We start from the raw sequence: 24,225 nt of genomic DNA, 5'->3' as shown, positions 1-24,225 counted from the left end.
CACTGCATACTTTGATTTAACCCAAGATTAACTTTCAGGATCATTTAATAAATTATGGAGGAAACAAGAAGGAGATGTATAACACCAGTCCTCAGCAAGAAAGAAGGTGCCACCAGCACTCTTGTATAGGAGACAGCAATGACTGTCAGCGGGAGCTGGTTTTATTCTTAGGGGTCCCTCCCACAGAGCAATTCACCCCACGCTCTTCACAACTTTTTCTGATATTCTTTTATTCTCATACATTAAATTATCAGCAGTCACACCTTCTGAAACAGTCACTTTAAATGGTACCAGGAAAACAATCTCAAAAGGAGAGTTAGGACTTGGTCATTACAATTATACACACAACTTAAGAGAATAACAGTTACACTGTTACAGGAAAGAAATGTGAAAATCTGCAGTTGAGAAAAAACAGTTCACAATTATAGAAGCTGAATAATTTCTATAGAATATGCCTTAAAAACTACTAACCGAGGAGTAGCGAAAACAAATCCTAGAAACCAAATTCCTGGCATTCATAGCTCAGCTCAGCACACATTTGCTGGTTTTCTACCAACAACACTAAGTCTTGTCACCACTGTCATTTTATTTTAATCTGTATTAGTTCTCTTATCTTCCCTAATTTGCCACAAAACCAGGAAAGGTAATTACACATTCCCAGTAGGAAGTCAAGGTTAGGCTACATACAGAGACTATATTTGGACAATAGAAAGAAGAAGGACATTGAAATATTCTTTGCAGGAGAAACTACTGACCTGCAGCCACTATTGCCCCATATTAACCATTTATTTACAGACTAATTTCCAGGTCAGTCACCTTCCTGGAAGCAACACATCAATATTAGCGATGACAGATACACAACTGTAGTGAATCTGTCCATCCATTTAACACTGCTCCACCATCAGGAGCAGAAGGTATTTCTACCAATGCATTAAAGCCACTTGCTGTGCCTTCATACTGCATTACTAAAGCAAATGACAATGCTCCTCAGGGAGAACTTCACCCATTTTAGTCAGCAGTTTGCAGAGAACAAGAAAATCCCCAAATGAGATAAGCCAGGCCAGCTCTGGTGTACGCTACCTCAAGTTGAAACCACTGGCCACCAACACCAGCATTATTCTAGTAGGAGCTGGTGCCCAAGTAGTTTTACAAAAGCACACAGCCAGCAACTCACTTGCACCAGCAGAGCAGCCTCACAGACATGTCCTGAGATCAAGATTGGGATACAACAGAGAAACACAAGAGACGTGCTACCCAAATTCCTTACAAGTATAGGACATTTGACCGCTCCAAAGCGGATGAAACATGTACATACATTGTTACAGATCACATAACATAGAAAACACCCCTTGAAATTGGGAACATAGCACATAGATATGTAGTTTAATTCCTAATGAGCACACTGCTGAGAACAGTATTTATTAAGCAGTTAAGAACTCCTTCCTGGCAAGGAGGTAAGGAGGGATTACTTTAAGATAAAACCCAGAGTAAATATATATTAACAGGTTTATTTGACAAACTTCGGAGTTTATAATTTGTACCTATTAAAACCAGAGATACTTGCCTTTGTTTGTAATCAAGTTACATGGCTCTATGAAATCAATTTTTAAAAGCACCCAAAAGCCAGTAATTACAATTTTTACCACTGCTTTAAGACAGGAATGGTGCATGTAAAACACACCAAGGTTTATTTTCTTGCTTAGAAAAAAAAAACCAAATACTGTAAGTAGATACTATAGCTGAAACAATAATACAGACTTGAAGATCAAAAACACACAAAAAAGAGTGTATTTGATTACACTATAGTTTTAAACATAAGTTGCATATATAGAAAACAGCATATAAAATTAGAGAGATGTTCATAAAAACCACAAGACACCAGATGCCCGAAGTTGGCAGAATGCCACTGGAATAAATTATTGAATTTCACATTAAAAATACAGCCTTCTGAGGCCAGATTTTCAAACACCGTTTGATAACTGGTAGCAAAGGTAGGAGCTGGCAGGCCCATAGGTGAGAATGGGTTTCTGGGGCTGGAGGACTTTCACCACCAGATGAGTTTAGCTCTTCCTGCACTTCCATTTGCCACCAGCTTTTATAGTATTCTATTGGCTTTTAACAGATGCTTTCCAGATTCACCCTTAGAGATTTTATGCATCTATAAGCTAATACAGAAGACAGCATGGTGCATCACAGATTTAAGCTCTTAAGAATGCATAAATGTACCTACCAACTTACTTAATAATTATTAATAGTAGAAACTATTGACGTGAATAGAACAAACAAAATCCAAATGAATGTAATACAGAATTCATACCAACTGGAAACTGGGTTACAAAACATAACCCGTTGATTGGATTTTTTCCTCTTTAACATAATCACAGTGGACCCAAGGAATTCTTTCAACGTGGTATTTCTCATACTAACAAAATAATACCAGAAGAATTCTGAACTTGTATTCAAACAGTAATCCCTGCAGATGGATTTTGTTTAAAGAACTGACAGAAAAAAAAACATTCTTTGCTCCAAAACTCTTGTACTTGTGGTAAAAGCCAAGCTGTACTGAAATTGAATAGTTCTTCTCTTAAATGCGCTTCTACTATGTTTTCTGATATTCTCTTAGATTATAAGGGAAGAGAATATATCTTGTATTCTGTTACATTCTCTTCTCTTACATTCTCTCCCCTTCTCTTATCTTCTTTATTCTCTTATAAGAGAATAAAAGTGAAGAGAATACCAAAGACCAGAGAATACAAGAGTTTCTGAGAGTTTCTGAGAAGAGACTGTGAGATAATACAAGAGAAGAGATTCTAAAACAACCTAAGAGAACCTGAGAGATTCTAAGAGAACCTAAGAGAAGACGTCCCAAGAGATCCCAAAAGACTCAAATTTAAGAGAAGAGAGCATAAGAGATTATTAGAGACTATTAAAAAAGAGAACATACGGGAGGAGAACATAAGAGACTATTAGAGAAGAAATATTAAAGAAGGGAATCTAACAAAACCTACGGGAAGAGAGAGAACCTACGGGAAGAGAGAGAACCTACGGGAAGAGAGAGAACCTACGGGAAGAGAGAGAACCTACGGGAAGAGAGAGAACCTACGGGAAGAGAGAGAACCTACGGGAAGAGAGAGAACCTACGGGAAGAGAGAGAACCTACGGGAAGAGAGAGAACCTACGGGAACCTTGGGGAAGAGAATCTCAGGGAAGAGAATCTCAAGGAATCTTAGGGAAGAGAATCTAAGGAAAGAGGGTATTGTAACCCCCATTTTCAAGAAGAGGAAAATGGGTGAACCAGGGAACTACAGACCAGTCAGTCTCACCTCTGTGCCTGGCAAGATCTTGGAGCACATTCTCCTGGAAGGCATGCTAAGGCACATGAAAAACAACAAGGGGCTTGGTGACAGCCAGCATGGCTTCACCAAGGGGAAATCCTGACTGACCAATTTGGTGGCCTTCTAGGATGGGGCTACAGAATTGATGGATAAGGATAGAGCAGTGGATGTCATCTACCTGGACTTGTGCAAAGCGTTTGACACTGTCCCACATGACATCCTTGTCTCTAAATTGGAGAGATATCAATTTGATGGATGGACCACTCGGTGGATAAAGAACTGGCTGGATGGCTGCACGCAAAGAGTTGTGGTCAATGGCTCAATGTCCGGCTGGACACCAGTAACGAGTGGTGTCCCTCAGGGATCGGTGCTGGGACTGGTCTTGTTCAACATCTTCATCACTGACATGGACAGTGGGATTGAGTGCGCCCTCAGCAAGTTTGCCAATGACACCAAGCTGTGTGGTCCGGTTGATATGCTGGAGGGAAGGAATGCCATCCAGAGGGAACCTTATGCCAACCTTAAGAAGTTTAACCAAGCCAAGTGCAAGGTCCTACACCTGGGTCAGGGAAATCCCAGGCACAGCTACACATTGGGCAGAGAAGAGATTCAGAGCAGCCCTGCAGAGAAGGACTTGGGGGTGTTGGTCAATGAGAAACTTAACAGAAGCCAGCTTCAGTGTGCACTTGCAGCTCAGAAAGCCAACCGTATCCTGGGCTGCATCAACAGAAGTATGACCAGCAGGTCGAAGGAGGTGATCCTGCCCCTCTACTCTGCTCTTGTGAGACCTCACCTGGAGTATTGTGTGCAGTTCTGGTGTCCTCAACATAAAAAGGACATGGAACTGCTGGAACAAGTCCAGAGAAGGGCTACGAGGATGAGCACCTCTCGCATGAAGACAGGCTGAGGAAGTTGGGGCTGTTCAGCCTGGAGAAGAGAAGGCTGCATGGAGACCTCATAGCAGCCTTCCAGTATCTGAAGGGGGCCTACAAGGATGCTGGGGAGCGACTCTTCATTAGGGACAGGACAAGGGGTAACGGGTTAAAACTTAAACAGGGGAAGTTTAGATTGGATATAAGGAAGAAATTCTTTACTGTGAGGGTTGTGAGGCACTGGAATGGGTTGCCTAAGGAAGTTGTGAATGCTCCATCCCTGGCGGTGTTCAAGGCCAGGCTGGACAGAGCCTTGGGTGACAAGGGGTGAGGTATCCCTGCCCATGGCAGGAGGCTTGTAACCAAATGATCTTAGGGTCTTTTCTAGCCCTAACTACTCTATGATTCTATGAGTCTATGATTCTATGATCAGGTTTTGGGCAATAGCTGAGGGCCAAAGAACCAGGGAGCCACCAAAATGGTACTTGTAATTCAGAGACCCACAGGGTGCTTGGCTTCTGCCAAGGTCTGAGCACAAGTAAGAAAAATGATGGGAGTATCTCTAGCAGAGCACAGCTCTCTTTATAGATGAATACCAATATGATGAAACAAAAGAGGGGAAAAATGAGGAGGCCACACATTCAGCCTCTGTTGCTCAAGTTTTTCATAAATAATAAATAGAAGATCATCAAGATACAGCTATTTCACAGGGAGATCAGACCGATGCTGTGATGCCCAATGACCACATCTCTGCACACAGAAGTCAAAAGAGCCCACATGTGCACCTTGTCTTCCTACCCTCCAGTGTGCCACAGCCACACTGCCTTTTGGAGAGAGTGGTCTTAAAGCAAATGATTATAGCAACAACGCAATCAGAGCAAGCAACTGGAAACAATGCACTTCTCCCACAAAGCCTCCACAGGTACTTCAGTGGCCTACTTGCTCTGTGCTGTTAAGTGTGCTGGAAGCAACTTACGTATAAACAACTCTACACATTGCACATTTCATTTACACAGTATGCTCCCAGCAAACCAGCAGGCAGTAGCAGCTCAGAGGCTACACTCCTATGAGCTTACTGCCAACTGGGCCACAGCCAATGTGTAGACACCAGCGATCTAGAGCTGAGAGGAGATGCTGAGCCAGCCAAATTAGACTTCAAGGTGCACACTGACAATTTAGATACTACATGAAAGGATCAAGCAGATCTTGCAAAGCATTTATTATAGCAAAAGCTAGAATAACATCATTCAAGCTGATACTCAAATTGGAAGAATTCAGTTATTTCTGAGGTATTGAACCTTTGTACTAGACCTTTGGCAGAGACAATGGCGTTACAAGTATGGCAGCTCCAAGGAGTGATGCTCTGAGAGGCTTGTCAAACATAAAAGGGAACGGCTTTCAAACTGGGCAGGTTAAAGCAGGTTCAGGATCTGGCCAGGACTTTGAGCCTCCGTGAGCATACTCTTCTTGGGTTAGCTCATTTGGCAGTAAGTCCCTTTATTTTCTCAGGTCCCCTCTATCTCTATCCTGTGCAACTTAAATATCCAGCCTGGTTTGATAGAACTCATTCCCTCCACCACCTTTGTGCTAATAGCATCCGGGGTCTTCAGATCTATTAGGTGATATGACTAATACCTGCCATCTATTCATTGTTACTTTTCCTCTCTCCTCTCCTGAATAGGAGTCATCAGTGAAGAGCTTGCTCTACTCAATCTATTTTAGGAGCGTGGGCTTTTAGCATCCATGCAGCACTGTTCTAAGCTAAAAGTTAAACCAAAGTAGACCATGCTCTTGCAACATCCCCTAGGTCCTGTAAAAGTCTCTGACTAGACTCAGGAACAGCTCTCTTTTCTGTAAAAATCATCTTCACTCACAGTGTGCCCAACAAAGAGAACTATTGCTCAGGTTTCAAGCCACAGAACAGCCTGCAAAAAAGATCCAGGCCTCAGAAGGTATCCCACTGCTTTCCACAAAAACCAAGTCTGTCAACACAGCTTACAGCATCAGCAGGTAACATGCTGCAGCACTGTTACCTAGTTTGAGGAATAAGGAGCTCTTCCCCAATTACACCACCCTTGTACAGACCACTGAAAACTGAGGACGGATTTCTGCCCATCAGACTCAGGTGAAATCTCCCAACTTACAGAGAATATTAAGCAACAGCTGCTCCCCATAAGCTATGGTTAAGGGAAAAAAACCGAACTGAACACAAAAAAGGAAGGTGGGCTTGTAAGGAGAGGCCAGTAGAGGATAATTTCAACGTATTTCTTGCAGGGGCTGTTTCGAAGTGCAGGGAAAATAATCATCACACTGTAGGAAGCCTGAAAGACTTCAGATGGAACACTGAGGAGTCTCTGGCCCCATAAATGTTTAATTTGAGCAAAGCAGTAGATTCATAGTAAGCATAGTTCTGCCACGGCTGAACTGCACACTCATGCTTTGAGTTCGAAATGACACAAAGGGAAAACCTAAGTATAAAAATAGCAGAAAAAGAACAGGGACATTTTTATCCCTGGCACTACAAATGCAGTGTGCACAAGCCAGTAATTTACTCATTTCTCTCTCTTTGCTACTGCACAACGCAGCAGCACAAGGGTTAGCAGCATAGAGCCCTGAAGTAGGTACCTTGATTCACAGCTTTGACAGTTCGACCCAGTGCTTGGGATAACATCACCTGAGAACAAGAGCCATGGCACACCTTAGAAACCAGCAAGTGCTCACATTAAAGGCATCATGCTGCCTGCTACAGAAACTGCAGAACTATAGAACCAGAGTGAAGATGTATGTGGAAATACAGATGAAAATGAACCCACAGAGCCCTGGGAGCAGAAGAGGGACTTACCTGAAACTGTTCCCCTAGAAGAAGGGCTGATTTTCCCTCTGTGCTGTTTCCCTTGCAAATAAAACCCATCATCTTCTTCAGTTATTCCCATCCCACCCTAAACAATAAGCTCAGACTGGTTAAATAAATGTGAGAGGAGAAAAGTTTCTAATTAGGTGTTTCTTCTTGCCTAAAATGCAAGAAGACCCTAAAAAAGAAGTTAATGCATTCCATGACCTCATGAGATGTCTACCTTTGTTTTTCTTCCCTTTCCTGCTCTTTACTTTCACCAGACTGTCACTTGATCACCATTATCTGCTTCTTTTCCCTCCACCTTCAGAGGAGCATGTTTTCTGTCCCTATTTATACCTTTCTCATCACAGACTTAATTCTTTTTCCTGCTTCTACATACACTTGCTGCAACTCATACAACTGCCTCTCTCTCCTCCACATACCTAGTCTTCCTCCCTGTTTCCAATCCTCAAGACATATAAGGCTTCACTAAAATCAAGTGCATAAGTTCAATTAGACCCAGGTTTTTCTCCAGCAGCATAACCGTATCTTGTTAGAGTTATGTCACTTATCCCAAGCCAGCTCTCCGTAAGTACTGAGTGGATAAGCACCATCAGGAGCAGGAAAACCCTATGCTTAGCTTTCCTGTTCAGCCTCTGGAAACCCTCCACAGAAGTGCAGGTTTTCTCTTTTTAAAGTATGAATAGAGTCAAAACCACATACACTATTATTCACATATTTTGTACGCTCCTCAGGATTGGCAGTATATTTTAGAAAGTAACCATGAGTTTCAGAAGCAGTTCCAAGAAGTAGTTTTATTTCCTGAGGCAGTGGAAAAAAAGCAGAGGAAGAAACAGAAATCACTGCAATTAGCTGCTGGCAACAAATTTGCAAAGCCAAGACAACACCCTGGGCTCTTCCATGCACACCTCGGGTAGGAACATATTACCATTGATAAAGCTGGACCTTTAGAGCAATTTTCACTGATGGCTGCTCTGAATTTTTGGCTTCCCAAATACTGATGTCACGTGGTATTTCTCTTTGCAGAACACTGACCTTTGCAGGCCTCTGGAAGAAGCAGCAAATCCAATACTAAGAAGATACAGACAACAACCAAAGTGCTGGTGTGCCGTGCTACTCCAATGACAGAAAACATGAAATATTTGCATTAACATACTATGATATATTCTACTGTGACTGCAATCTTCTGTTCTTATGAGAAGCACTCACTCTGAATACAAGACAGATGGTACTAAGTAAGCAAAACAGTTGTTCTGTAGCTTATCAAACACTGGTCAATGACTTCATGATCACACAAAGGCTGCAGAAGGCAGAACCTTCCAAGGATGGAGTTCATGAAACTCATGAAACACCTTCTGGAGACTCAGCTTTAGTCATACTTCGTGACTTTCAACTACAAGGAGGATCCCTCCTCACTAGGATCAAGGTGACCACGGGGGCTTGAGGGTACTGATTGATGGAGCTGAACATAAGCCAGCTTGTGCCCAGGAAGCCAAGAAGACCAACAGCATTCTGGCCTCTATCAGCAATAGCGTAGCCAGCAGGGGCAGGGCAGTGATCGTCCCCCTGTACTGGGCACTGGTGAGGCTGCACCTCAAATCCTGTGTTCAGTTCTGGGCCCCTCACTACAAGAGAGACATTGAGGTGCTGCAGCAAGTCCAGAAAAGGGTAACGGAGCTGGTGCAGGGGCTGGAGCACAAGTGTGATGAGGAACGACTGAGGGACCTGGAGGTGCTTAGTCTGGAGTAAAGAAGGCTTAGGGGGGACCTTATCGCTCTTTACAACTACCTGACAGGAGGATGGAGCCAGGAGGTGGCTGGTCTCCCAGCTAACAAGCAATAGTACAAGAGGTAACAGCCCCAAGCTGCACCAGGGGAGGTTTAGATTGGATATTAGGAAAAATTTCTTCACCAAGAGGGTGATCAGGAACAGGCTGTCCAGGGCAGTGGTAGGCACTGTCCCTGCAAGTGTTCAGAAACCACTGTAGATGAGGCCCCCAGAGACATGGTTTAGTGGTGGTCTTGGCAGGCCTAGGATAAAGGTTGGACTTGATGATCTTAAAGGTCTTTTCCAGTTGAGTTGATTCTATGATTCTATGGTTACTCCCCAGATCAAGAACCTCTGTTTCAGAAAAAAGCACAGATACACCCAGAAGTTTAAGATACTGCTATGTAAAACCACCTGCAGCGTTTCATGTGCAACCAGTAAAGCTAACAACCACCACCACCACTGCTGTATTGTACATCTCATTTCTCACTGAAGAGCCAAAAGGAAGCCTCCCTCCACCTGCAGCTGACAACAGCAGCAGTAACTCTGTTCTTCTAGAACAGAACTGGCTGTAAATATTGGCTGGAAAACATTTATTCCCACCGGGGACTGGTTACAGTCCTTAATTGTTGGCAGCAGCTAGGGTCTGGGGAGTCTTTCCTGTGCCAAACAGCAGACAAAACAAAACAAACAGAAAAGGATTGCACCTTGAATATACCACAATACCTGAACTTACGTGGCCTAAAAGGGGCCTCTGCACTTGTGTTTAGGCTGAAGATGCTGAAAGCAAAAACATATTTTAGAACAGCTATAGTCAACCACTTAAGCTACTTACAAGCAAAATCACTGAAAAGGTGCTCTGTCCTTTATGTCACAGATTGAAAGGTTAGAAAACACCACATAAAGGTATGGGACCAAATCATCAGAGGTGAATGGCAGACCTGCAGACCTGCACGTGGACAGTGATCCTAGTCAAGACTTTTCTATCGTTTTTACAACACTGACAAAGTTCACTCCATAAATACAACCCCAGCTTGCCAGAAATGCATTACTGACCGAGCACAGTTAATAAAATACACAGCATTAACAGCAAATACAGATTAAACAATGCTCTCTGTGAAGTTCAGCCACATCAGTGTAGACTGTCAGATACTTTTCTCCATCTTCTTGAAACAGAAAGAGTTCAGGAGTTCCCTGAAGTTCTTCATAAGCAATTCTTCACACCAGCTGATCAATATAAACCAATTTTTGAACAGAAAAAAGGAAAAAGAAAAAAAAGCTCTATTATGGGACATTTTTTTCTACTCCTATAAGGTATCTGTGTAAGCTGGGCTGCAAACGTGAAAGTCAAAGCTTCATGCTGACATGGAGTTGTTGACTGTCTGTGGGAAGACCAAGAGAATCGTAAAAGGAATACCCAGAAAGAAGGCCAAAGAACAACTCAGTATGGCTTGTAAAGACCACACCAAGGTTTCCTCATGAGGACATTTCTGGCTGGGATATAAACATGAAATAATCCTTGAGAAACTATCTTGTTCATATGCTAAAGAATGGTTAGCCATTATATAGGAAGATGACAAGGTGAATTTATAACCTGGTAAACTTTAAGGCTGAAGAGATGGAGAGCAATAGGAAGTGGCCTTTGATACCAAAGTCTTTGCTATTGCAGCTTCAGTACAGAGTCTCTTGCTCCAGGCAATCATTTGATCTCATGTGATTCCCAGAAAGACCAAATTCTACTTCAGAGGTTGAACAAAACTCAGGAAACTTTTTGTCTCAAAAAACATCTTGGAAACATGAAGCAATCAGAATGATGCAGCTTTTTTGTCCTGCTCAGTGCCCAAGGTGACAAAGGTAATCAAGATAAAGGCACAAAAATAAGACTGACTGTTGATGGTTAGTGTCCAATACAGGTATGATTTTTCTAGGTTGGATTTTGTGAATATAATCATCTGAGATGACATGAAGGACAATTTTCTTTAGCACATTTGAAGAGCTTGCTGAGAAGAAAGGAACACTTAATGCTCACTCCTATATCCCCTTTGGGTTTACCTTGTATGTTCCTCCTCTAAGAAATCAGCTGAACAAACTTTTTCACATGCTTTCTCACATGCTTCATTGGAAGGCACTACCTCGTTGCTCCAAAAGCAAATGTGTGGTAAGGATAATGAATCCCAGCTACATAAGTATTTTAATCTGAGGACCACAGAAACTAACCCTGGATGTTGAAAAATGTAGATCAGAGAGAGTAAGAGAAGGGACTTTACATTTACTCAAGTGTGAGAACAGTTGTTCATGCTCCAGACAGATCATCAGTTCAGAACAAGGAAACACAGGCAGTGGAAATCTGTTCCCTAGGAGCGATACGACACCCTGCAAGCCTTCTTGTTCTGCTAACAGCATGACAGACCAACAGTCCACACAGATAAGAGGCAAGAGTTAGCCATGAAGGTACAGCTATTGATTACCCAGGATTATCCTTTTTTCCAAATTCATAGCTTCAAACATTAGCCAGACTGCTGATAGGCAAATAATGAGACAGCACTATCAGAAATTATGCCTGAAGATCAATTGTCAAGCAAAATGGTGAGCTCCTTGCAAAGAGTAGAGCAGAACATCTTTTACTTTAGCAAAGAGCCCCATTTCTTCTAACACGTAGTTTTTTGACTGTCCAACTCAACTGTCAGGCTAGAAGACTATCCATCCGCGGGTCCTGAAGGAGCTGGCGAATGAAGTTGCTAAGCCACTGGCCATCATATTTGAAAAATCATGGCAGTCAGGTGAAGTTCCCGACGACTGGAAAAAGGGAAATATAACCCCCATTTTCAAGGAGGGGAAAATGAATGACCCGGGGAATTACAGACCAGTCAGTCTCACCGCTGTGCCTGGTAAAATCTTGGAGCACATTCTCCTGGAAGGCATGCTAAGGCACATGAAAAACAACAAGGGGCTTGGTGACAGCCAGCATGGCTTCACTAAGGGGAAATCCTGACTGACCAATTTGGTGGCCTTCTATGATGGGGCTACAGAATTGATGGATAAGCGTAAAGCAGTTGATGTCATCTACCTGGACTTGTGCAAAGCATTTGACACTGTCCCACACTACATCCTTCTCTCTAAATTGGAGAGATATCAACTTGATGGATGGACCACACGGTGGATAAAGAACTGGCTGGACGGCCGCACACAAAGAGTTGTGGTCAATGGCTCGATGTCCGGCTGGAGACCAATAACGAGTGGTGTCCCTCAGGGATCGGTGTTGGGACCAGTCCTGTTTAACATCTTCATCGCTGACATGGACAGTGGGATTGAGTGCGCCCTCAGCAAGTTTGCCGATGACACCAAGCTGTGTGGTCCGGTTGATATGCTGGAGGGAAGGGATGCCATCCAGAGGGACCTTGACACGCTTGTGAGGTGGGCTGATGCCAACCTTATGAAGTTCAACCACGACAAGTGCAAGGTCCTACACCTGGGTCGGAGCAATCCCAGGCACAGCTACAGATTGGGCAAAGAAGAGATTCAGAGCGGCCCTGCAGAGAAGGACTTGGGGGTGCTGGTCAATGAGAAAATGAACATGAGCCGGCAGTGTGCACTCGCAGCCCAGAAAGCCAGCCGTATCCTGGGCTGCATCAAAAGGAGCGTGACCAGCAGGTCGAAGGAGGTGATCCTGCCCCTCTACTCTGCTCTTGTGAGACCTCACCTGGAGTATTGTGTGCAGTTCTGGTGTCCTCAACATAAAAAGGACATGGAACTGCTGGAACAAGTCCAGAGGAGGGCCACGAGGATGATCAGGGGACTGGAGCACCTCCCGTATGAAGACAGGCTGAGGAAGTTGGGGCTGTTCAGCCTGGAGAAGAGAAGGCTGCGTGGGGACCTCATAGCAGCCTTCCAGTATCTGAAGGGGGCCTATAGGGATGCTGGGGAGGGACTCTTCGACAGGGACTGTAGTGACAGGACAAGGGGTAACGGCTTAAAACTTAAACAGGGGAAGTTTAAATTGGCTATAAGGAGGAAATTCTTTCCTGTCAGGGTGGTGAGACACTGGAATCGATTGCCCAGGGAGGTTGTGAGTGCTCCATCCCTGGCAGTGTTCAAGGCCAGGCTGGATGAAGCCTTGTGTGGGATGGTTTAGTGTGAGGTGTCCCTGTCCACTGCAGGGGGGTTGGAACTAGATGATCTTGAGGTCCTTTCCAACCCTAACTATTCTATGATTCTATGATTCTAAGACTAACAGCCAAGAAGCCTAATGGTTACTGGTCATGGCTACTGAGCAAACAGCCTTCATGTATGCAGCTGTTTATGGGACTGTTGTCTAATACCTGGCTTAAAAACATAACATCCTTTCATTCCTTCCAGTTGTCCTGTTACTGTTGCACTTCAAGAAGGGACTAGAAATTACGCTTACTGAATAATTCCCAGTAGATCATCCCAGGTTGTTTCAATGAGAAGGTTAAAAGGTTAAAGATAACTCTCACACAAGGCCACCTTCCAAGATTCTGGTTCTTGGAATATGCTGCTCAGAAACTTTTCTTCCACTGCAGTATCACAATCAAATATCTTACGACATGACAGAAGGAAAACATAATACCATAAGAAAAGGAGATGAGAATAGTACATTAAAAAGTACTTGATGTCAATTCTTCAAACATTTAACTATTAGCTAAACAGTGACAGGGGTTTATGAGAGTTTCTTAGCTTCTGTGCCTTTCCTGTTCCAAGCATCAGGAGAAGCAAAGCCATCAGCTGATGGCAAGTCCCCTGTGTAGCCAGTGTGGCACAATCAGGTTGAAGAGAAACAATCCGTAATGGCTCAAGCATCAGGCTTGATAACAGAGAAGAAGCCTTTCATGACAAACAGGCAGGTCAAAGAAGATCACAGATTCCTTTGACCTACATGTCCTACTGCAAACAGTCACACAGTTTGCCTTTTTTCTTTTTGTTTAAAGCACCAGGAAGAGTGAAAAATCGGTCCTAATGCACTTACACACCTCAGCAACATTAGCCTGTTTTCTCTGATAACTGCTACTCACCCTTTTCCATACTAACTTCTGGTAGCAAGAGTGAGAGCTGACACTTCCTTCACCCTTTTTTCCCCCTCTTGTTGAAACCTTATTTCCATTGCTCTAATAGTTCTTGACTTAACTGGGACAAGGAATATTATTCTGGGTTTCTCTGTCCTAGCAGTTAATCTACTCCGTATTAACCATCCAGAACACTAAAAAAGTCATACTGAAGCCCCAGGCAACCATTCTAGCACTGCCTTAAATTCATGGTTTAGTAAAACAGCCTAATTTTACTGGACTTATCTATAGCCATTTATTTATATATATACACACACACTTCAGTGCTAATAAAATTCAGAAAATTCTCTTCTCTGCTACATGAAGTTCATTTAACAGCATTTGTTCCAAGAAGTCCCAGTGAATTAAATTTCTATCCAACCTTAAAACATAGCTATTTCTTGGGTAATACTTTTTTTTTCCATGCTTTTGAGCAATATGCAGAATCATTTATAATACTTAAGAACAGACATCGTAGTAAACATTACACTCTAATACAAGGTAGAATTGTATCCACAAGTTTTAATCTAGGCTATCACATCCAGCCACCCAAAGGGGAGGGATTTCTAAGTAGGCAGGGTATACTCTTCTCAAACTCTGACCTTAACTTCGTATCATTCAGTGTCCAATATCAATACCACTGCATCAACATTTTTGGTTTTTAAGGATGCAAAATGTTTCTGTACAACCCCATTTTTCACAGAAATATAACTAAAACTTGGACTTGACTCATCTATATCAGCAACAGTTTCATACTACAACATGTATACCTCTGAAGGTAATAGCTCCTGTCAGTAAACCAAAATCATAGAGTCTCAGAATCACAGATTTGTTTGGGTTGGAATGGACCTTAAGATCATCTATTTCCAACCCCTCCCACAGGCAGGGACACCTTCCATTAGACCAGGTTGCTCAAAGCCCCGTCCAACCTGGCCTGAAATTAAAACCTGCAGTGGCATACATCTTAACTTCGTGACAGAGCCTTGCTATTTCTGGTGCAGGAACAACAAAATGGAGTTTTCTTTTATATACTGCAAGAAAGCAAATCCCTTGCATTTTTCAGATGGCACTTCCTATAAACTGCCACTCATTTTAACTCCAAAACACAACATGCTAGGTACATGTATTAATACTTACTTGAAGTGCCCACAGAAAAGGCTTTCCTTTAAGTCACTTTATCTAAGTTTTGAAACTCCTCTATCAGGTAAAATGAAGATGGGTTTCAACTTCCTGGAGTCTGTGCCTGGAATAACCAATCATAATTGAGAGTCACCACTAAATTATGCTGTTCAGGTTCTCAGTGTACAATACTCCCCCATCCACAAGCAAGGAATTAAACACCAGCTAAAGGCTGGTATCAGTACAGGCAGAGCAAATAAAGATACCAGTATTATCACCTTCCAGGTAAGTCAGCCAGTGCAAGCACAGCTGACTAGAAAATACACAGTGGAGAAGCAGGAATGTATCAAAGCCAAAGCAGTTCTTGTTAGACCTGACATTATACAGACTGAGAATACAATATCCTCTGCTACAGCTGCAACATTTGGCAAAGTTAACATTATGCTTCTTAACTGTCATCTCGGGAAAAAACAACCCATTTAAAAGCACACAGCTCAGTTCTTCAAATATAACAGAAAAATACAAAGTAGCACCACAGACACGATCAAGTTTTGGGGGGTAAACTATGCACACTCAGTTTTCACTTCCTAAATGACAATGGATAATTATTTTTCTTAACCTCAGCAGTGTTGTGTCACATAGTGTTTACAGGAAGCATCATTTCTCGTGTTGGTAGATGACATAACAGTTGAGATAGCCTGCACTTGCCTTCACAGGCTGTGACTTTAATTGAGGCATACTACAGTGCATTAATAACAATTTTTGAAAGACCAATAACGGCTTCATTTATTTTTACAAAGCCTTTCCCTGCCCTCATTTTCACTGGCTACTTGTGTCAGAGCAAGGTCAAAATAGCTTAATTTCCTTCTGCACTGGACAAAGAGGCATGAAGAACAGCCAGTAAATTTAGCTTCTTTCATTTTCACTGTGGCTTAAGAAAGAACAGAAGGAATTTATTATCATCAGATTGACTCCAGCATAACCTGGCTGCTTTTATCAAGGTTGCATAAATTAAAAAGCTAAAACCAGAACTCCACTTTGCTTGAGGTAAAAAAGATGCATCAACTCAAGGGCAGCATTTAGATTTCAAGGAAAAAGAAATCATGGTAACATACCAGAACAGCTGAGCACTTTTCCACTACTTCAAAATAACAGATAATGCAATGCTTACGCACCAGAGAATGGGGAGCAAGTCAAGTGCTAAAGGAACTAAGTTTGCCATGTACCTCACCAGTAAATACTAAACTTCTCCTTTACTTGCGAGCATTGAGCAAACGTCATTTTAATAAAAACGTAATTCTGTTTAAAGATGGCAAACGCAATGTGCTTGAGAAGCAGGATCTTCGTATTTGGTAAGGCAACATGCAGACAAGTAGTGCCACCTGGCAAATCTACAGTTACTTGAATGATGCACCTCTTTCATGCCAATCATTACCACAATCACAACATAATCAAACTTTTTTTTTAATATATCCACAGAATATTTAAATGTAGGAAAAATACATCATAAAAATAGAACAGTTTTACTTGGGAAGCCGGAAGAAGCACCAAAGGAATGTGAAGTGGTACCTCCTTTTCCCCTCCAAAGACTTTTCCAGTTTATTCCCTTAACTAAAGGACAGCTTAATGTGCTCTGCTTAGCAAAAAAAAATAAAAAATAAAAAATAAAATTAATTTTCTTAATAGCAGACCTTAGTAGAAGAAAAGCTTGTGGTGACTTTCAGCCTGGATACTCGCTCTCTAAGTAAACTGGGCTGCAAACCTCTTCTGCCACAGTAAAGACCAAGATCAGGAATTCCTATAGTTTTGTTCATGGAAAGTTAATGAAAGTGCAGTGGCTGTGTAAAACACCTCTAAGAACAGCAAGCCTCAGGCTGATACTGATGGTACAGCCTCCTGTGCCATTATGTGAATCCTATCAGTCCACAGAGGTAATATTTCACATCCAGTTGCAGTAAAACAAATGGTCCTCAACACAGCAAATGAAACATCTGAAAAAGTCTATGTACATCTAGTAACCAAGCTGTCAAATCCACCACTGTAACACTGACAACAGCTATAAATTCAATGTGGGGATGAATGCGATGGATTTTCCTCTAGGAAACTCAGTGTGTCTCAGGCTGCTTACAGTACTTGTACAACTGAGTTGCATCTATCATGCTTTCAGTTTAAACATGAAACCCTCATGATCTCCAGTGAAAAAAGATACAACCCCATGATTAGTTGGACTTCTTTAAGCAACTCTAGAGATGCCTGGGAGTGCTGCCCTTAGCAGAAGGGGATAAGCAAAAGCAAAGGAATACCTAAAAGTTGATGCAGTTCTCATCCACAGCTCTAGTGGCCTGGAGAGCTCCCCCAAAACAGTCTCAGTCATCCAACACTCAAAACAACCCTTACTCCCAAGAGTAAGATGGCAACTGATCCTGCCTGGGCAATATCATCCAGTTTGTCAGTCTGCCCAAAGTTCAAACTGGCCATATTTAGTCAAGATTCAGGTTAAATTGGTAGCAAATTTTTTCTCCCGCTGAGGCAAGAATTTAATCCAGAAACACCAAGGCATTTTTCACATCCATAAGGCCACAAGCGATGACATAGCTAGGACAGACAGGCAAGGGAAAAAAGCTAATAGCCTACACCTACCCAAGGTCTTATACTTAGGATACAAGACTGCTACAGTTTAACCCATATGAAAAACACACAAAGCTTCAGCAAAACCCGGTGGTTATCCAATATCTGAAGGGTACACATGGGAAGCCAGTCTTACAGTACCTCAGTGGGCCAGTGGATGTCTGATAGACCATATCCTATTCCTTGCCACACCTATTTCTTCCCAAGTAGAGTTTCCCAGTGAGCTTAAACACTCAGAGCACTCTGTATCCCAATTTAAGCTGCAAATATCCTCTTCAAGGAGACAGCAACACATCATCATTATTCAGGCACCCTTTGGCTGCAGCAGCTGCCGGAGAAGCAGACCTCCACTCCTAAAGCCCTCTATGCAGCAGCCAGCAGTACTTAAAAGCAGTCAAGCAGGAGTGAACTGCTGAAAGCTCCTGTCCTAGTAACAGCCCTGAACACAGCGCACTTTGCTGCTCCCATGGGAGGCCAGAGATGCATTTCCTCCCGTGCCCTGTCCTGCAGGAGGGATGCGATCAGAGCAGGCACCAGATCCAGCTTGCAGGCCATCTGGCAAACCACAATGCTGCCTCTGATCAAGAGGAGGCTTCGAGCCAAGAATCAGTACCAACTGTTTTACTGGAAATATCTCCAAACATTTTCCAGCTACCTAACAAGGCTGGAACAGCTACTAGTTCCAATGGAGGCATCTCTCTACAACTGCATGCTGTGAGAAGACCCTGTGCTGACAAGATCTGCTGGGGTTGTGACAGCAGCTAAGAAATCAGCAAGAAACAGGAATAAGTACTCAGAGCAGACAGTATCAGGAATACCAGTACTGCCTCATTATTTACTTAATGACTCATACAGAGGAGGATACATCCATTTAGACTTACTGACCAGTATGTAAACAGGTAATAAAAGAGCTTATGAAATCACTGGGAGCTCAGCCTCTCCTGACCTCAGAGAACAAAGAAGCCTTATAACAGCCAAGTATCTTCTTTTCACTCTCCGTCTTTCTTTATCCTGTTGCACAATCTTTCTCCACAGATTAAAGTTACACGTTTCACAAAATGTGAAAGCAGAAGAAAGAGGAGAGAGCAAAAGGTATTTCTGTTCATTCACATCAACAGAAAAGTACAGACTATGCCAAAATAAATATTTCCAAGTGAGATTCCTTCGTCTTCCAGATCTTTTTTCTTTTTGGCAAAAGGGTTCACGGGTAACATTTTTACCTTCAAAACATGAAGAGCATGTGGCTTAACTATAGACTTCTGCAATCAAGCATCACAAGAACTTTTTAATATTGGAGATTAATATACAGATGCTGATTTGTGCAGAATTCGTAGACTCCACTTAAATATACTTCCCCCCAGAAAAACAACTAAAAATCATTATACACTTAAATAACCAATTACAGCCTCTCTACGTAACAGGAACTCATAATGTAGAAGAAACTGGCACTCCAAGACCTGCAGGCATGTTCTGAATATGTAGACTGCAAACACAGGACAGGAAAAAAAAAAAGGCTATTTTTTTCATATACATGGAAAACAGTTAACTAACATATGCTCTTGAAATACATCCTACTTTTCCACAGCACTAGCTTCCACATTATTAAGTAGGAAGTGTGAAACACCAATAGCAAGTTCCTATTTAAAGGCTTGCAGGAGCTCTCAGTGTCTAAATATAACAATACCAACTCAATATCCAGTTATCCCAGTTCACAAAGATACTCAGTTGACCTGTTTATCCTTTTGAACACTTCAGTATTACTTTTCCCCACACATCGTTGTAAGGAACACCCAGGGCAACACACTTTCACTTAATGAAAAACAGATCAGAAGCAAAGATGCTGATTCTGAAACATGGACCCAGTACTGCAGATCACTTTCCTCCAGAACTAATCTTACATAAAAATTCCCATGGCTCTAATGTATATAAATTAAGTTATGCAAATATGATCTCAAAAAATCCCGTAGCTCATCCTCTTGAATATGAAGAGGCCACTTGCAAAACAGACAACTAGTCAATGCAAGAGAACCTTTTAGAACTTCGTAACACCCTTTGGTTTGGGGGGGGTGGATTTCCATCCTTTTTATGCAGAATTGTGCAGACTATACCAGAAACCAAATAGCACAAATGATTGTGAACAGTATTTTTCTCTCCAGCTACAAGCCTTTTCTTCCTCTAGTAGTGAGGCCCCCTGACCCTGCACCCTTCCTACCTCTGTCAAGTACTACGCCTACGAGAGGCTCATCAGCACTACCAAATATACAAATATTTAAGAAACTCACATGGATAATGAGACACAGCTTAAATTTGCAAAACACAGGAAATAAGAGTTCAGTGTAGGCTGAATTTCTACAAGGTCCTTTCTTCTCACACCAAAAGGGATTTATGCACAAGAGGCCTGTGACTCCACTGCTGAACACTTTAAAACAATTTCTGCACAGACAGAGTGACAATTGACAACCACCCAGAGCTATTTTTCACCACTTACTTTTCTTTATTAGCTTTGAGTTCATAGGTACCAGCTTGCTCGTACCAAACTACAGAAAAAATAATAAAGTAACAAACAGAAAAGCACATTCATTTGCCTAATTAAAAATCAGAACTAATGTTGCTGAACAAGCAAACTTAAGCTTACCCAGGCTCATGGCTTCTTCTTGTATGTTCTTTATTCAAGTGACAGTAAATGCTAAAACAAGATATTTTAAACCTTAACTGTTTGCCTCAGAAATCCTGGGTTTATTTCAACGTTGAGTGCAGGACTCGTGACATTTCCCATTTTGATTTCTGTTATTAGAGGATTTAAAAACAATACCACACAGCCACTGCCTACAGCCCCAATGGGCTGAGGACAAAAATAACATAAAAGATATCAAGCACTCTACAAAATATAATTTTTATTTCATTTCATTCAAGCATTATGTTCTTTACTTTGGGGAAATTAACTTACCATCTCTAATAGTAAGCACTCTTCTTCAGCCACCGTGAACGCTGATAGCATCATCTGAGGTACAACTGGAACAGAACTTGAAAATGCCTTACGTGATTTAATATATTCACCAAACTAAACAAAAGTTTGTCTTCCAAACTGAACTTTCTCATCCTGCAAATGAAACTCCTGAGTTTCCTCTACTCGCCAAAAAATATCCATGGTCCCACTGGCTCACCTCTTTCACTGAGTACTCCAGCTTTTTCAAGATCTTTCAAATCAGTGATAATCAATTGCTATGGTAGAAAATGTTACCTACTTCCTATACATTTCTCCCAGTGATAAAATACATACTTTCACAAGCACACTTCTATGGGCTGTGGCAGCCCAGAAAGGCAGTTGCACACTAAGCTGAAATGAGGACAAGTCTACCTTCAGGAAGACTGATAGTGAAGGGCCAAGCCACTGGGCAGCTCATCTGTCACATGCAAAGTCTACTCACCTTCAATACATGGCTTATTTTGGAAGATGTAATGGTCCATCAGTTTTAGTCATTAGCTGTCTTTGGTCTTCCTCTCAGAAACTGGTATCCTGGAGATACAAGAAAAACAACTTATAACACAGCACTCTCAGGAAAAATCGGTATGTTACGCAAACATTGCGTTTTTCCTGCTTTTTACAAGGCACACTCTAAATTCACCCAAAACCATTTGACAGATGAAGTCACTGAATTACTAGGTTGTCTTATCTCAAAGAAGGTGGTGAGGGCTTCTTTCTTCACCGCTGCAACTCTTCACAGCTTACACATTTACTATCTACATTAGAGTAGCATACTGGACTTTATCCTAAAGATAGGGCATGTGGAAGTAGCATTTAAAGCCACACAAGTGCCAGAACTGAGAATTATGCTGTGTTATCAAAAGTCCCTTTTCACCTTGTCTGCTACATTTTACATACTGACATATATTCACTACACTTAGGTTTATCTCACAAGCACTGAGCTTTTCTGCTCAGAACCTTTTTCCAAGGTTCCCTTGATAATAGTTCAGCTTCCTTAACCTCACTAGAGATACTGGATTCCAACTGTGCAGCACAATCAGGGCCACTTCTTAGTCTGCTTTGAGGACTTCCGAGGAGTTTGATATGTGTTTGGAAAATAAGGCTGAAAAGGCAAAGCAAAAGCACTAGGATTGTAAATGAGCAAATGCCACACTAGAAATAAATTCCCTAGGAGGCCCATTTTGCAGCCAAAATAATTAGATCACTAGCAAGAATCATCCTGAGCAGGTAACTGGTGTGTTATGAGATTAACCAAGGTCATGTTCCTCTCACATCCCGGTTTTTAAAATGATTCCTCCCCTGAAAACTTAACCCTAGAGCTCCATCCAAATTAAGTATTCACTGTTGATGTACATCGGTTCAAACTGAATCAAAGCATGCTAGAGTCTGTCAAGAGCTGACGGCCCAAGGAAAGGTGGTGTGCCTTCTAAGTGAGAGAAGGCCACATCTGAGAGCCATCTATACCCTGTGACTGCTGCTGCTGGGTGTTCAGAGACAACTGCCAACTCATTAAAATCCAACAGTAAAAGTTTATTAAATATGCAAACATTAATGGGATTGGACTAGCAGCTACTTAGGCAGATAAAATTTCAACACAGCATGTCCTGAAGTTCCTGTTACCAGTATTCTGCCCTTTTGGAAGGGCCTGTGAAAGAGTCAACTCTACTTAAGGGAGTAAAACTCTATCTCTTTCAGATCACTCAGGTCACATTCTCCAAGGCTCCCACGAGCCAGGAAGCTTAGGAAAAGACACATACCTCCCAATAATTACAGCTCAGTATATACTATTCTCACCTGTCTGCTTGAGATACACAGTCTCCCCAACACTTTTTTTTCCCCTTTGGCCCTATCTGCAGCACAGGTCCCACACCACTCTGCCGGCTTACAGGTATAAAGATTTTGCATATATCCCAAATTCACAGTTCTTGTCACCTTGCTGTTGGAGTTTGAGAGAACTACAAAGAGGGAAGTAGAGTTGTACAGACAATAGAGATTAAAGAAAACCAGCCACTTAAAAACAACTGCTGAGTAGAGCTCTGCTTGGAGCTACTCTTTCTAAAAAGAAGTGTCAGAGTCCTCCATACAAACAACAATCTCAATACAATTTGTTCCACAAAATGCAGTTTCATTCCTGGATGACTCTGCAAAGTCCCAGTGCTTGGTCAGTACCTCAGCAAACCTCCAGGTTTTGCTGTAGGGTGAGATCAGACTTGGAAGTGTTCTTCACTAATACTATCAGCATAATCTGAGCTAGCCCAGGAGGGAAAGGAGGACTCATTACACAAAGCATAAACACACTCCTAAGAGTCTCTAATGCACCGCCATGTGACTCTGGCAATAGCCCTTGCTTCCTCAGTAGTAGTTTCAAAGAACATACGAAGATTTAATCCTCTAATCATTAAATAAAAAAAAGGTTTCTCCCAACACACAGGTGTGGTATGTCACCTCTGCCTCAGAGACAGGAAGTTTCAGAAACAAAGACTGAAATGAAATCTTATGGAGCAACCTGGAAAAAGCATAACTTGCCAGGAAAGAAATGAAATTAAGGAGTACGATATACTGTGACCTCCAAAGTAAAGAGTGAATTTATTGAGTGCAAGAAGGGGAAACTGTCCGTTCCAGTGATCAGGTTCTTTACTACCATCTTTCCTGATACTGAGACAGTTGGGTACTAGAAAAAAGTGGGCCATTTTAAGTGTCAAGAACCACCCAGCTTATGCAAAGCAATGCAAATCTGAAGTTAGTGGTTTCTTTCATTCCTGCAACCAGATGGGCCAACCACAAAATAGACAGAAGGCTCAAGGATGCCTTGACCAGGAGGGAATCAACAGAATCAAATGTCCACTATCTGATGCAACACAAGGCATCACGTGTCACGTAACCTTGGGAAGCAGCTAATTTGGAGTCCATTTGACATCCAACAGCATTCCACTCCATGAATCAGGAAGCCTGGGCTTAGATTTACTTTTTTTTTTTTTTTTTTTTTTTGAGAAAGAACTGACAGATCTGTTGGAAATGAAGGCAAAGAGATCAACCTTCTGAACAGGGCACTGATCAAATCTCACACTCAGAGTCTGGAGAATGATCTTTGCTGCTTAAGTGTGCTCAGAACCACAGGAAAGCAGCCAGCTTATCAGTAAGCTTGAGGTGCTAGTCCTGAGGTCAGCTGTTCCCTGACAAAGGAAAGGAAAATCCATACAAATCCTTTAATCTCTTAGGGACACCATGACGATTCTTTCTTTTACAACTTGCATATTTTGGCCCTAGACATAGGTGGAAAAAAGACCCTGAAAATATTCCCTATGGCTCCAAGCACCAGGACATTTCTATAAAGATATCTCCTCAGTCAACTGCCTTGGTCAGCTTACTGAGCTCCTGAACTTGACTGCACTAAACATCACCCAACAGCAGCTTGGATCCTCTCTCCCCAGAGAGCTCTTGCCCCCCAGGAATGGGCTATAGATAAATGAACACAAAAATAATACTTGATCGAACAAAGGTGCTGGCTATAAGCTACTTCTGCCCATAAGACTGCAAGAGGAGTCTCTAATCACAAGATCACATCAAATCAGTTAACCAGCACCACTATTTCCTCCCATTACGG

General features: G+C 42.1%; 1 protein-coding gene across 8 annotated transcripts in view; it reads right to left on the bottom strand.

Annotated features, from left to right (window-relative positions):
• Positions 1-24,225, bottom strand: part of MAP3K13 (mitogen-activated protein kinase kinase kinase 13) — an 81,473-nt gene that overhangs the window by 51,837 nt on the left and 5,411 nt on the right. For 4 of the 8 annotated variants that reach the window (XM_065675145.1, XM_065675136.1, XM_065675143.1 and 1 more), the window contains exon 2: positions 21,064-21,152. The gene's annotated coding sequence lies outside the window, so the exon portion shown is untranslated. Of the gene's footprint in view, positions 1-15,025; positions 15,132-20,582; positions 20,659-21,063; positions 21,153-24,225 lie in introns of all 8 variants that reach the window. The other 4 variants (XM_065675141.1, XM_065675142.1, XM_065675137.1 and 1 more) reach the window with 3 other exon arrangements.

This window comes from Lathamus discolor, chromosome 3 (assembly GCF_037157495.1).
Source record: "Lathamus discolor isolate bLatDis1 chromosome 3, bLatDis1.hap1, whole genome shotgun sequence".
In the NCBI taxonomy this organism is placed as follows: Eukaryota; Metazoa; Chordata; class Aves; order Psittaciformes; family Psittacidae; genus Lathamus; species Lathamus discolor.
This window is presented reverse-complemented; position numbering and strand designations above follow the sequence as displayed.